Source organism: Molothrus ater, chromosome 6, assembly GCF_012460135.2.
Source record: "Molothrus ater isolate BHLD 08-10-18 breed brown headed cowbird chromosome 6, BPBGC_Mater_1.1, whole genome shotgun sequence".
Classification (NCBI taxonomy): domain Eukaryota; kingdom Metazoa; phylum Chordata; class Aves; order Passeriformes; family Icteridae; genus Molothrus; species Molothrus ater.
This window is the reverse complement of record NC_050483.2, coordinates 48,291,147-48,305,618: the sequence shown is the minus strand read 5'-3', so window position 1 is coordinate 48,305,618 and position 14,472 is coordinate 48,291,147. Positions and strand designations below refer to the sequence as shown.

The window sequence follows — 14,472 nt, the reverse complement described above, 5'->3', positions numbered from 1 at the left end:
TCTAGATTGCAACTACATTAAGTGAATCTTATCACCCTGAATCAAGTGAAAACTCTGAAGCATTCAAGAATGAAAAGAAGAAAAATCGATGTGAAGAGCATTTTCTCTCCTGTCATGGTCCACATGGCTTTTTTTTTTTGGTGATGTATCCTAATTATTTTTGTTCCAACTGGATTGCTTTTCTAATGAAAATTAGGCTGTTTTCTGCGTTATGAGTGTGGGAAATGAATCTGGTACAAGTTACAGACCTTGTGAGATGCCACCCTGTATGTATGTGATAAGCAGTGATACAAAAACTAGAAGGAGGTTTGGTAAAATAGAGAACATGATGAGATGCTCTGTATGAATTGGGAACTATAAAGACCAATTTAGCACAATAGTTTAGAATGGATAATATGAAATTTTAAATGAGAAAAAGTTAAGTTTTCAATGGAATTTGCATAAAAGAAAAATAGACAAAATACTGGAAGATGTTAAGTGTGCAAAGAAAGACAGGGAATGAAGGCAAAACCAGGAGGAGTCAGCTTCCACAGCTCAATGAGGGCTGCTGTCTGATTCTAGGCCCTCTCCACTGAAATCTGGAGTTGTGTCATATGCAAGTCACATCTTTGATATAAACCTAACCCTTCTGTGAATGAGGTTTTTTTAGTAATGGTTCTTTTTAAAAGCTCACAGAGAAGGTTTACCTTTATCCCCAGGACAGCAGAAGCAGAACCTATCTAACCCACTTCTCTGTTAAGCCCATATTTTCAGAATAAGATTCACCTCCTTTGATTTATCTGATCCCTCAGCAGAAACCACAGACATGGATAGTGGAAACAAATCCTTCTCATGATGCAAAGAAGAGATAGATGCTTCTGAGTGGGAGTGAGAATCACAAGTAAACCAGCAAGCACTAAGCTAACCAGAGGAAGTAGTGTGACATGGTGTTCCCTTACTGAAACTCTGAGCTAAAAGCTTGTGCAAGCCTGACAATTAGAGACTCAAACCATGTCCTAGATGTTGGCACTTATACCAAGTACTTTGGAAACAGAACACTCCTTAATTCCTTTAAATGGCTGAAAAATGCAAGTGGTGATTATAATTTATGTTATAGATTAGAAGTTAAGTGCTCTTATGCAGGAAATAGAAACTCTGAATATGAGACCTTCCCCAGCCTGGTGGTTCAAACTCAAAATTTCCATCTTCCATCAGCACAGCTTATCAATTTTAGAAGGAAGCTTTGGATGAGAATTGCTTTTCTGCAGAAGCTCTGTCATCATGCAATAAAGAATTCACTGTTCCTATATACTAAGAAATTTACTACTCAAATTTACTAACAAATTGAGAATGTAATTTCATTTTAAAATGAAAAATAAAGGCAAAGTCACTGTTACAGAGAATTCATCTGTGAATGGCAAATTGCCTCCCGAAGCAAGTGCACTCATTATGCTCAAAGAAAGGATGAGATCTCCCACAGTTAAATAAAACTAGTAGGGAAAATAATTGCTTGATAAATCAGAGTAATTAAATTTTGCACATGTGAATGCTACTGCACCTCTGTCATCAGTACAAGGCCAGCCCTGTAGCAGAGAAACAGCACATAAAGCTCAGCCTTCACTCCCTGAAAAATGTACTACTGAAAGAAATAGCACACCTTTTCCCTTTTAGCTCTTCATTAATGAGGAATGGGAAATCTTGCCCCACAAATCTATTGGGATCAGAGCAGCCAGAAACTGTGATGATGCTATCTAGTTCCAGTTCACCTCCTGCAAACATTCCACCCATCATTAGTGTGTCTTCTAACATTTAAAAAACACAAAGCAATAGACTCTGCTTTTCTTTGGGAACCTGTCTGACAGGTCATTTATTAGTTGGTCTGTCTTATGTGTTAATTTTTGTGTTCCAGGTAAACAACTGTTTCCCCTGATAAACTTCCATAGGAAGAATAAAGTTCCGCCACTATCCTTTAAAATTTCAAAAGTTAATTCTTGACCATTTAAACAATTTTTGTGTTTAGGCTATTTAAACACAGTTATCTACATCTAGGCATGCACACATTCATCAGTTTTCCATTTGCCTGCTGCAGTCAGCAGAAACCCAGCCAATGCAACCTAGAGCACAATTGAGTTCCCCCCAACCAAGGGGAGCAGCAGCTGCTGAGCTGAATCACTCGCTCAGCTCCAGTGACTCCAGCCTTGATCTTTATTGACTCTAACTTCGATACTGAGGGCTCAATCCATTGCCCACATAGAAGGAGGCAGTGGACAGCATAACCTGCCTGTCCTGTTGGCAATACATCTTGCAGAGCTGTCAAGGTGCCTTGCACACTGCAGGGCATCTGAAATGCCAGCAGTTCCCATGTGAGGGTGACTGAAGGAAGCCTTTAGGCCACAAACAGACTCCTGCACGGAGGCATAACAAATTTAGGTATCTTGCTTGTCAGCTGAATCTCTGGAATTCAGGAATTTGAACGGCTTTATCTGCAAAGGCCATGGCACTGCCACAGGAGCAGTAGCACTCATAAGAAGTGGCTTATTCTGGCTTCCCTCCTATTCAACAGGCTAACAGGAGGAAAGCACAGCACAAGCTCATTCATATCTATTCCTCAGGAGTACAAGCATGCCTTGCATACTCTGTCTTCAGAACCAGTCAAGCAGAAATCACCAGCAATTACTTTCACAAGAGTTACAGAAGAATGATTTTGGGCTTAGGGTCATTTTAAGGCATAGCTATATGATCAGATTTAGATGATCATAAGTTAACTCCACATTTTATGTCACCTCAGGTTCACAATGCATTTAGACAGAATAACCTTATTACAGATTAACATGTGAACTAAAAATTCACACCTCTCAGTTTATTCATGCAGGCTCAGTAAATGGCAAACTGGGCTACAGTCCAAGCTGGAACTGGCCTGTGCTGCAGAATCTTGGGCAGAGAGGGCATCAGATACCAACCTTTGTATATTTAGGTATACTCAGATACTTTGGTGCTGACCTCCCTCACTGCAAGATCACCAGGAATTTGGTATATTGGAACATCAGGCAACAAAAGACTCATGAAGCACTGAGAGAGCATATCTATACAGAAACATGTATTCACCTTTTGGCAGTCCATTTTTGACAAAAGGAAAGTTGCTTTTTATTAAGAGAATCTAAACAAAAAATAGTCATTTTCCCAAAAGCTTAATGTTCTGTAAATATCAGTTCCCTGAGCAATTTCCTTAAAAAAAGTTCAGATAATCTTATTACTGATGTGATCTGTGCATTTAGTCTCCTTTTAACTTCTCCACTACAGCATTTCTGTAGGAATTGACCATAATAAATGTGATTATGGATGCAGTTTACACAGGTATAGCTCCTGATATAACTTATCCATTTGGTGGTTAGCTATTCTTTTAGTCTAAATATTGCCAGATGACTGAGCAAGTTCTTTGAGCTTCTTCCCAACATGCCTCTTGTGTGTATGTGTCGTGTCTGGCAAAAACTGTAATGTCCACTGAGAGAAAGAAGACATGGAGCAGATGCTCAACTGCATTTCTTTCCCTGCTTGACTGCAGTGACTGCTCTGAGGAATAAACAATCCACTCAGTAAAACAAACTGCTGCAAATGCTCACTATGGGCTCTATCATTTGATTATTACCTTGTTTATACTCTTTTCCTAAACAGGTTTATTCAAATTCCCCTACCAATCTATACCCTCCTGAATTTTTATCAGCTATATCTCTTCCCTCCAGGCAGAGCCCACACTTCCTTTTTGCTACAAGACTTTTTTATCTGCACGTAGGATTGGATTTTGTGTTTGATTTTGTAAGGTACTTGTTCTTGGAATTAGTTCCTGCTTTTTTATTAAGGGATGGCATGTTCTATAAAGTATTCCATCTCTAAATCAGACAGTGAGAGAAAAAAAAGTGATGTCTCCCATTTTCAGATTTGAAAGAGCAGCTGATGTCAGAAAGGAAGATAAAAAATTTGACCTTATAACAATCTGGTTCATGATGATGCTGCCTTTTACTCTCAATGTCCAATTTATCTCAGAGCACATGCAGGGTGAAGACTGCAAAGTAAGACTAATGGGTATGGCAGAAACATGTGCAGTAATTCATCATCATAACAAAGCATAGCACAATTATCAAGAATTTCCTGTAGACTTGCCATGATTACATGGAAACAAATTGTTTCGTCTGCTCAGCTAGAAGTGCAAGAATACTGAACCAAAAACCAGAAAGGGATTGTTGCCACCTATATACACAAATTATCCTTTTAGGAAATGACAAATGTACAATTTGGCTTTCTTTTTGGGTTTGTACACTGAAATAGTATTCATTCAGTGCCTGGCCAAATGGTCTGGTCTCTATGTTCTGCAGCAGGACACATCACAAAAAACAGGAAGAAGAGGCAGCTGGCTGCAGGGTTTGAGGAGTTAATGGATGTAATCACAATATCTTTTTCCTGCTTTCCAAAGATTTTATTGCAGCAAAAATTTCAAGTAGAACGAAGGAAGGGAAACCTTTAATTAGTTGGAATTTACTTATTAAAAAAAACCAAAACAACTTGTCTCTGCTTGGCATATCTTCCTGAGAAAAGACTAACATCAGCATCACTTTGTGACTAATTTGGTTTGGTCCTGTTCCTGGTGTTCAGCTACCTGGAGTACAGTTTAGGCTGCTGTTTATTTGACTCTCCTCCCTGAGGACCACTCTTCTGTAGGAAAATTAAAGCTATGCAATGCTTACACAGACATTTCTTGCACTCCTGCTGGAGAACAAGACCCATTCTGAGTAAGCACTAATAATAGACAACATTGCAAGTAGCTGCTTGGGACTCACATGCCTGAGAGACACAATATTAAAGGAGAAGTCACTGCTGAAAGGAGCAGATAGATTGCATTTACTATCACAGATCTCTACTGTGTTTCAGTGATCATGCCACTTAGGTAAAGTGGGACTTTGAGAGCTAAAGTCTAATTAAAATAAGTGGGCGTTATATAACCATGCTCAGAAGGCAAATTTTCTGCAATATTCCTTAGTGACTAGAAGCTGCCTTCTTTAAAGCATTTACACAACTCAGCTCTAGCAATTTAATGGTTGGAAGATGATAAGGAAATAAATTAGATTTTGGTACACAGCAGTCAAATTAATTTCAGGGGTATATGTAAGGCTTAGCACTTAAGTCCCTTAACCACATCATGACCCATATCAACTGGAAGGTCCCAGTTTTTCAGGGAAGGCTGGATAGCACACATCACACAATTGCTTTTTAGAAGATGTCATCATGCATCATGACTAAAGTCATGTTTCAAGGAATGCCTTCACTCCACCAGGATATCCATTATGGTCAGGGATGCATTGCTGAGGTTCCAGGGATGCATCTGGCCCAGGGAGTGAATGTAACCTTCCTGTCTTTTCTTTTGTTTTAATTGGTTTGCTTTTGTTCCTTTCTTGATTTTCTTCCTCAAATAATTTCCTTTATTGATCTTGTCCTTTCTCATTTTTCTCTCTTTCCTGGTTACTTCCAGATTAGCACCAGGATGGAAGTCCCATGGGGAGCCCCACTTGGCCCCCTTCTGCTAAGTCCAACAGCCAGCCTTGGCAAAGTGAAGACATTCTTATCAGAAGCAATGGTGGGGAACATTGGTGGGAGGTCTGGTTTTGGTGTCACAGGTTGGTGATAACCTGTCACACTACTGCAGTCCAGGTAACGGTGCAGCCACTGTGCTCTGCCAGCCCTTCTCTGCCAGCCACAAAGGAGCCATGTAAGGTGCAAAGACACCTAAGTTCACTCACTCTGTCTGAGCCTGGTTTGCCAGCATTGCTTCCTTAAGGAATGCTGCACAGAACTCAGTCCCCAGGGAGGGGGAGCCTGCTGCTATCAACCCCATCAAGGAAAATATATCAGCCTCAAATTAATTTCACTGTATGGATGAATTCTGCCAAGTTCCTGGAATTTTCACAAACCAGTTTCATCTACCCTTAATTTACTGATCTACTTTTTAAAATGTAAACAACTTTCAAATAAGATTTTATTGCATTTGGATATAATTCTTGTCATGTTCTGTACTTTTCTGCTTCATTTCCAAAGAATGTTGTGATGATTAACTCATGCATTATGTGATGCCATGTGTAATGCTCCCTTGTGACAATAACTCAAATTGCTATTTTCATGCTATCTTCCTGTCTCTCACTCTTGTTTTATTTTTACTCTATCCTCTTACTCATTTGAATAGAAATATTTTCAAGAATATATTTCTGTCTCCTTTTGCCAATTGACTGTCAGCTCACAGTCTAGAAAAATGGGTAAGTGGAAACATCCAGCTCCCACAACTTTGCTTCCAGTTGCTACAGAGCTCACTTTCCCAGGAATTCTCCTGGACCTTCATCTGCAGAGCTCAGTCACTCACCAAAACATCAGCAAGTTTTATAGGAACTCTTTGAATGCCTGGTTAGCAAGGGTTCAGCTCAAACAAGCAAGGAGCAAGCTCATAGCTTTACAACTTTGTTATATTCAAAATGAGATTCAGTACTTTTAAACCTTCATTCTGGATATCAATAGGAAAGAGAGCTTCTGGATGTTAACTGATCATGGATTAAATGGAACTTATTATTTTGAATATTAATTATTCTTAACCTGAATAAAGATGCAGATAAATCCATTTCATTTTACCATTTGAATAGAAGAAATAGGACTAAAATTTAAAGTCCCATAATTCTGACAGTGATGTAGGAACTCATAATATGCATGGAGAACCCACAGCAATGGAAAATCCAGGAGAGAAGAAATAGACAGCAGAAGACATGCAATCAAGAGAAATTTGAGGTTTCTCTTGAATTCTAGTTGTCCTTGATCACATCAGTAATAACCTGTTACTATTCACCAACTCCATATCCCAAATCTGTGTAGAAAATGGTAAGAAAACTAAGGACAGAAAACTCAGCTTTCAGGAGCAGGCATAATTTAATCACCTATTTTCCACCAAGTGTTCTGTGCACAATTGTCCCAACAAAGGAGAAACCAGAATAAAACCAGAAAAGTCCATGCAAATAGATGTTTGAGGTTAATAACTCTTGTGAGCCTATCCAGGGCTGGCACTAGAAAACTCTATCATTCCATAACAAGAAGTACAGTCTAAAAAGACTTATTTAGATTTTAAGCCCACCTCCTTGTGAGAGCAGGACTGTTCTCAAAGTACTCTAAGCAGTAGTTTAACTTTAAATACACAAAGGAATGGCTTTGCTCTTCCTTGTCTTGAAATCTACCCAGGTTTGGAATTCAGTATCCACTCCTCAGTGGCTTTTTGCTGTTCTCCACTTTCAGTTGCTAAATATACAACAGAAAACTGAAATTTACATTAGGTGGCCCTGTATGAGTGTGCTCAATCAGTAAAAATGTTTCCTGCATATAGGGGCTATATGGATGCAGCCTCAATAGCTGCCAGACATTGGGATGGCAAAGGCCTGTGTGCTTGTGTCTCTCACATCACAATCTGATCACCTGTTCTTTTATCCTATCACTCCCACAGAGGGAGCACCCCAAGGAACAGCTCCAGCCAGACTGCTCCTCCTCGCTGTCAAGGTCACTTACAGACATTAGGAGATATTCATCTATCCTTAGCCAGTAAACTGAAAGACATTTCACTTTCTTTGTACATCCTCATCTAATAATGTTTCTCTCTGAATTGCCTCCAGTTCACTGCACTGTTAATTAACTTTTATGCACTACCAGAGATGAATGCATCTCAGCAGTGACTTAAGTGATTTCTCTACAGCTTGTGTTTCAGTTTCCATTCATAAAAGAGTTCAACCTATATTAGTCAAAATTGTCCCCCTTTGTAATATTTTTGCATTTCCATAGTGTCTCTCATTGTAAAGTAAAAAAGGACAGAGCAACAGAGGAAGTAAAAATTTAAATACCACTATTTGTCTTTGACTGAAACACTCAACTTGGTTAGGGGAAAAAAAAAAACATTCTCTGAGTGTTTGTCAGCTCTGTACTTTCTACCTGCCATTTGCATTATTAAACAACAATATCTGAGTCTTGCCTAAATATCAATATAATAGGACCTTAGTTGTTTAGCAACATTGTTTTAAGCTGAAGTTTCATACAAAAAAAAACCAACCCCAAAAAACCCACATAAGCACTACAAAATGTGTCACTGTAGCAAGGTTTTCTTTAACAGTCTGCAAACAGCACACAGCTTTTCCTGCACATTTTAAGGACATATCTAGAGTTCACAAGCACTTTCAATTTTATCACCTAATTATTAGAGAGACAATTTGCAAGAGTAAACAGTTCATACACCATCTGAAGCTCTTAGTATTACAATGAACACGGATATAAAATTATTTTGTTACATAATAGCAGAACGTGTCTGACTTACACAAATGTTGAATCATTTAGAGCTTAAAGCTGAGGTTTCCCACACTGATGGTCTATAGATTTCTGTCAGTGGTCTGCAGCTGAAGGTTTATTGTTGTCTGGGTACACAGTATTCATTCCCTGTGGACAGTGGGGAGAGAAGAGATTAATAAAAAACAAATTGACCAAGAAAAAATACTTCAGTTTATCAGCAGCAGTAAAATATTTTTTTGCTAAAGACTGTAGTCCTACAATTTCTGCTAAGAATTTTTGCATTTTATTCTGATTTTGTCAAATATATTGTTTATACTGAAATTTTCTTTTTCAGACTATTTCCTCTTTTCCAATATATCCATTTATGAGAAAAAAACCTGCACAAGATGTTATTTATAGGGCATTTTCAACAGGCAAAACTCCCTCTCCAAAACAAGTAAAAAGGAAAGTTTTAGCTGGCTTAGGGAGCCTTATGTCACTGATGATGGATAAAATGCAAAATGTGAATGTACAAGGAATTTAAGCAATAAAAGGGAGCAAAACAATGACAATTTCATATTTTGGGACAAAACCAGGAAAGACAAAAGCATCATATGCTCAAAGATTTCACAAAGAGGACTTTGTGACTTTTACAAGTCCCTGAGCCTGCAAAAGGATGATCAGGGAAAAAATAGGTGTGCTGAAGGGATGAACTAGCAGTGAAAACACTAAATGCCTTTTTTGCCTTTGTCTTCACAGGCAGAACCTGCTCCTGGACCTTTGTGTTGCTGCAAAGAAGAGGGGCATTCATCAGCAGTAGTTCAGAACTGCCTGCAGCCTGGACACACTCAGTGTAAGGGGCTCCTTTGGCTGTCCACAGAGGTGTTCAACACCACTGTGAGGTGACTGCTTATCACCTGGGAGAAACTGCACTCAGGGGGGACATAATGAGTAGAAACAAGGCTAACATATGTCCATTTTAGGGGAATGATGGCTACAACAGATACCAGGCCACAACCCAACACCTAGGGACCATAATAAACTCAGGAAGTTGAACAGCAGAAACCTCATGAAGTTCATCAAAGTATCAACTTGGAGTTCTAAGTAAAATAAATGCAAATCTTTTGGACCCATTTTGGGACAAAAAAAAAGTGATTTGTTTTAGGATAGGCTGAAGTATGTTTTTCAAACAAATAACGTGTTCAACAGTTTTGGTTTGTCCTGCTCCAGAAAAACCATGTCATATTTCAGTATACATCATTTCCATAAACAGTTGCTCAATTTGGCACAGTGTTATATATATGTAGAAAACATTTGGCCATGGTTTTGTCAGAACTGCCTCTGTGACTGTCACAGCTCCCCTTTATTCTTCTGTCATTGTTTGCTCATCTTATTTAACATCATTCATTCTAATTTCCATGCTAATAAACGCAAATTAAAAGCCACAGATAAAAAGAGAAACCAACATGTACTACTACTACTACAGAAAAAAGACCTTCAAATTCTGTCTCAAAAACACATTTCAAATTACATTTTTTTTTTAACCAGTGATGGCTAAAATCAAGTTCAGGAATACATTCAAGAATATTTGTTTATTAAAACATAAAAACTTTCACTACCACAAAGTTAAGATTCAATTGCTCAACAATCACAACCAATTCCAAACTTTCTCAGGTCTAATAAAACCACTGCTTTAACTGTATTAGTTATCCAAGTAGTACAACTTGCACTGCAGGATATAAAAGATTCATGTCAGTAGAGATTTAAGCTCAGAAAAGTAGAACAATACTTAATGGTTAATGAACTGCATTGGAATTTTCCTTAAAGCAATTTCTCTTTTTCTATGTCTGTGTTACACTGGGTTTTATTTCATCCAAGCCAAGTGAAAACTTAAAAACTTAAACAAGTTAGGGGTTTACTGCTACCCCAAAATTCAAGAAGAATGTGGTCATCCACATTTGTTTCATAGAGAAACTGCTTTCAGAAAAGCAAGAAATCGTGAGACTTCCTGGTTAGCCCTAAGCTTAGAAGCAGTAATGAAAAAGAATAACTCTAATGAAAGCAGCAGATGAAGTAGGAAGAACCTTTCCAGAAGTGTAATTTTGGATGCTGAAATATACTGTAGTGAGAAGCAACCTGCATGAAAGATACACTGCAGTTCTTCCTAAAGCCTCTGTTTTGGTTTTCACCTAGTGAGACAACAGTGAACAATGGAAACAATAATTATACTGGCATCCCATGTTTCTGCTCTTTTAATAGTATTTCCTCTCAAATATTTAATTCCACAGCTGCATTCTCTGAATATTTTAAGCTTGATTATAGAATTCCTGCAACCTGGTTTATACTGTTTTTGCCAGGCAATAACCCAAAAGAATGAAAACAAGCTAATACTTGGAGAGGTGCTGTGAGCATACTCACATGCCACATAGCCTAGCCACAAGTACCTAACAGAATTCACAGTGCCTTCTATGAAATCTAATGCTTGAAAAGCACAAAAAAATTGATTTAGCTATCAGTCTTTTGTCTGAGTTCACCACAAATTTTCAATTTCCTCCAGTTACCTTAATGTCCACAGGAAAAAAAGCTTGTGTTCAATTGACACCTTTCATTTTTTAGTCTCAGATTGTTGTGCAGCTCTTGACTTACATGCAGTGGGGTCAGGTAGCTCAAACTTGGCAAAACTGGGGGTTTCTGCCAGATTTGATGGACAACATCATTCCTTTCAGTGCAAACAATTCTGTCTTCTCTAGCCTGTGGATTTCCTTTCATTGTCTATCATTTTTCACACATACCACACTTATCCATGTATGTTTTCATCTAAGCATACTTGCATGGGCTACAAGCACATGTCCTGCTTCAACCTCATTCTACTTTTATCCACATGGTGTTGTCAGCAGCTGCCTGTTGGAACTACTGCTCCCACTGTAACTCAAACCTGTTTTGGTGCACACAGCTCCCTGTCTCTGCCACCTTCAAAAATCCAGCATGTTCCTATGCTGGTTTATGCTGCCACAGGGATTTATGCAACCCCACACCAAACCATGTCAGGGAATCAATGTAGATGCAACTTTAACAAGCAGAAAAGCAGTGAGCCCCTTTATTCAACACTGCTGGATTATGTCACCTTCAGGTACTGGTATTACTATAGGATCAGCGTTAAAATTCCAGCTTCAGGAATTCTGATCAGCCCTGAAGTATCAACAATTAATGCTCTAAATACCCCTTAATATAGCAATCTTGTTAGAGATCACAGTGTCTGGAACAGGAATGCTCAATCCTCTCCAGCTTCATTTTATCTGCATGCAGTCCAATTTTTTATTCCCAGAACATGTTCTGGAAGCATCACAAGCACGTTGTCTCAGAGAGAGCAACATCTCTGTCAGTGCCTTCTCCAGTGGGGAGTGGGATGTATCCAAGACTTGGGATCCCTAGTTCAGCTCAACCAGGAACGCCTCAGGAGCTTCTCCCATGGGTTCTCTTCTTTCTTATACATCACTTATGCTCTCTGTTTTCCTTCTGTGAGCTGCAATTTTTAAGCATTGTTGGGACAGACAAGAATCACAGGCCAGTTTATTTTTCGATACTGGTGTAGATGGGCAGAAGAGAGACATATTTTGATCTTTCTCTAGACTTCATTTTTGTTCTTTAACAGTTTAGTCTCCTAGTTTAAATAGATAGACAGGCAATTTGAGCTTGAAGGATCTGTTGTCTCAGGAAAAACATGATCACCCCTCTAAGTATTCTGCTCATGTGTAGTGATTCATACCAAGCCTTATGCTTTGGAAGGTTTGCAGTTCGAAATGTTAATTAACAGATATAGTCCATTTCCATATGTCTTCCTCTAAAGGTTACTGCAACAACATTTCCTGAATATACTTTAACAATTTAATGGCAGCCTGGCAGTAGTATCATGATAAATAAATTTAAGTGACATACAGGTTGCGGTGGAGAATACAAAGTATAAGAAAGCAATGTACTTTTTATAGAGATGTGACATGAAAAACATTGACCTGTGGTCCCAAGTAATTTTCATAAGACAAAAGCTTTCATGGTAATAAAAACAAATCAGTCAATGTTCTGAAAGACTAATATAATAAACCATCAGGGAAGCTATTCAGCTGTGTTAACTCCATTTAACAAAAGAGGAGTCATTATTATTCAAACTTTAAGTACAAAGTTTGGTGACAACTTCAGCTGCACTATGACAAAGAGATTCTTGATTAATGAGAGATACCTGCAGAACTGGCACAGGGACTCGACATGGAAACACACGCTACCTTGCTGGTCATATTGAACAAAACCAGTTCGACATTAGGACTGGACTTAAATGACAGGACAGAATTGCAGAAAAGCTGAAGATATAAGCATGAAATATTACCATACCCAAGAATTTATATACTGACAAGTGACTAGAACATGAGGAAGATGGAATAGGGGTTGGGAGTGCCAATATTTTTTTATGGGAAGGAGAAAAAGAAAGAAGAGGGGAAAAAAGTACTTTTAGTCTAAATTGAATCTTAACAAATGGATACTACACTGCTTTTCAAGAGAAACAAAATTATGCTTTATAATTTTATTTTTGAGGCTGTATTGCTATAGCCACTGAGAAAGGGAGAAATTAAGTGAATTACAAGCAATTTGGGGTACAGGTAAAAAAGAATCACAGGTCATGATTACAAACTGCTTTCTAACTGTGGGTTCATCCTTACACACACACTCAGCAGACATCATTTCTTGAGGAGCTTAAATGTTGTAATGATTCTTTTCTTTATGAGGCTCACTCATTTGCAAGCATCTTTGGAGTTCTGGTTTATAAATGAGACAGTATTTGGAAATATCAAGGTACCAAATAGCTAGCTGGAAGTTTTTCAAAATACTAAGAAGATCTCATTTTTTATCCACTCCCTTCCTTATCCTGCACTGAATTCTGGAGACTTTACACACTTACCAAACCAGTTTGCTCTTTATCTATGCCACAAGCAACTCCACCTAAACCCAGTTGGGATTTTTTTCCAATTGCACAAGGTCCACTCATTTATGTCAAACACAAACTGTCAGCCAGGACTCTGTGGAATATGCCACAAAAACTTCTGAACTATTTATTAAACAGACATGCATAGAAGAATATTCAGAATAGCAGAATAGCAGAAAAAGTAGAAAAAAGGAAGATAAATGAAAGGAATGAGTTGTACAGGCAGAGCTGAAAAAGACATTACAGATAAAGATATGCAACATCTCTACCTGACTGACAAAATATAAGGTCGTCAGTCTATGACTGAAAGGGCTGCAAGAAACAGGAGTGTTAGAAAGTTGTTCAGAAGTCTTGTTCCTGCTGATGCAACATGAATGGCTAATTATGATGAATATAATACTGAGGTATTCCACTTGAATTCAGGTCTACCAGGTACCACACAAACAAATTAGTAGACAATTTAATGCCCTGTCATCTTAAGATATGAAATGAAACAGATTTGAGGAAAACAAAATCAGACAATACCCCTGTTATTTGATCTGTGTTTAAAACTAGATTGTGAATAAGTCTTCCAAGACTTCCAAGAACAGCAGCAGGTGCCACATTAAAATATATCATAATAAGAAATAAAGGACTTCACCCTCACAGAAGACAGACAAAGAACTCAAGTATTCTGGACTGCAGGAAAAATTCAGTCTCAGCAAAGATGAAAAACTACTATCCATCTTTAACCAAGTGTAATATTTAAAAGTGACTGCTCTTTAAAATCTGAATGGCTTTTCATGAGCAAATTTTAAATGCTCTGGTATTTTTTCATATCAGATGCCTTCAAAAAATAAAATTAAACCACCATTGCAAAACTGAATTTACATAATGTAGATAAAAACTGTAGTTTCAACTCCTAGCAAGGATGAATATAAAAAAGCATTGTCTGATTTCAAAAGAAGTTCGTTTTAAGAACTAGTTACTCATGTTATTTATTAAAGCATTTTATATACCTATATTAGTTACTATCAGTTACTTGGATACTTAGGAGATCCTGTACTTGTTTATGGTCATTATTCAACTTTTCATAAAAAAGGCATGTCATTTACAAGCTTATGATAAATTAACTTTCAAAGGAATTTGTTAGACTTACAAAAATAGCATATCATCCTTATTTTTGAGCCTCAACTTTTGCAGCTGATATG

At 37.9% G+C, this 14,472-nt stretch overlaps 1 long non-coding RNA gene across 4 annotated transcripts in view; it reads right to left on the bottom strand.

Moving 5' to 3' along the window:
* Positions 1 to 14,472, bottom strand: part of LOC118687679 (uncharacterized) — a 143,875-nt gene that overhangs the window by 35,340 nt on the left and 94,063 nt on the right. For all 4 annotated transcript variants that reach the window (XR_008508468.1, XR_004980363.2, XR_008508467.1 and 1 more), the window contains one exon: positions 8,360 to 8,478. This is a non-coding gene — a long non-coding RNA (uncharacterized LOC118687679). The remainder of the gene's footprint in view (positions 1 to 8,359; positions 8,479 to 14,472) is intronic.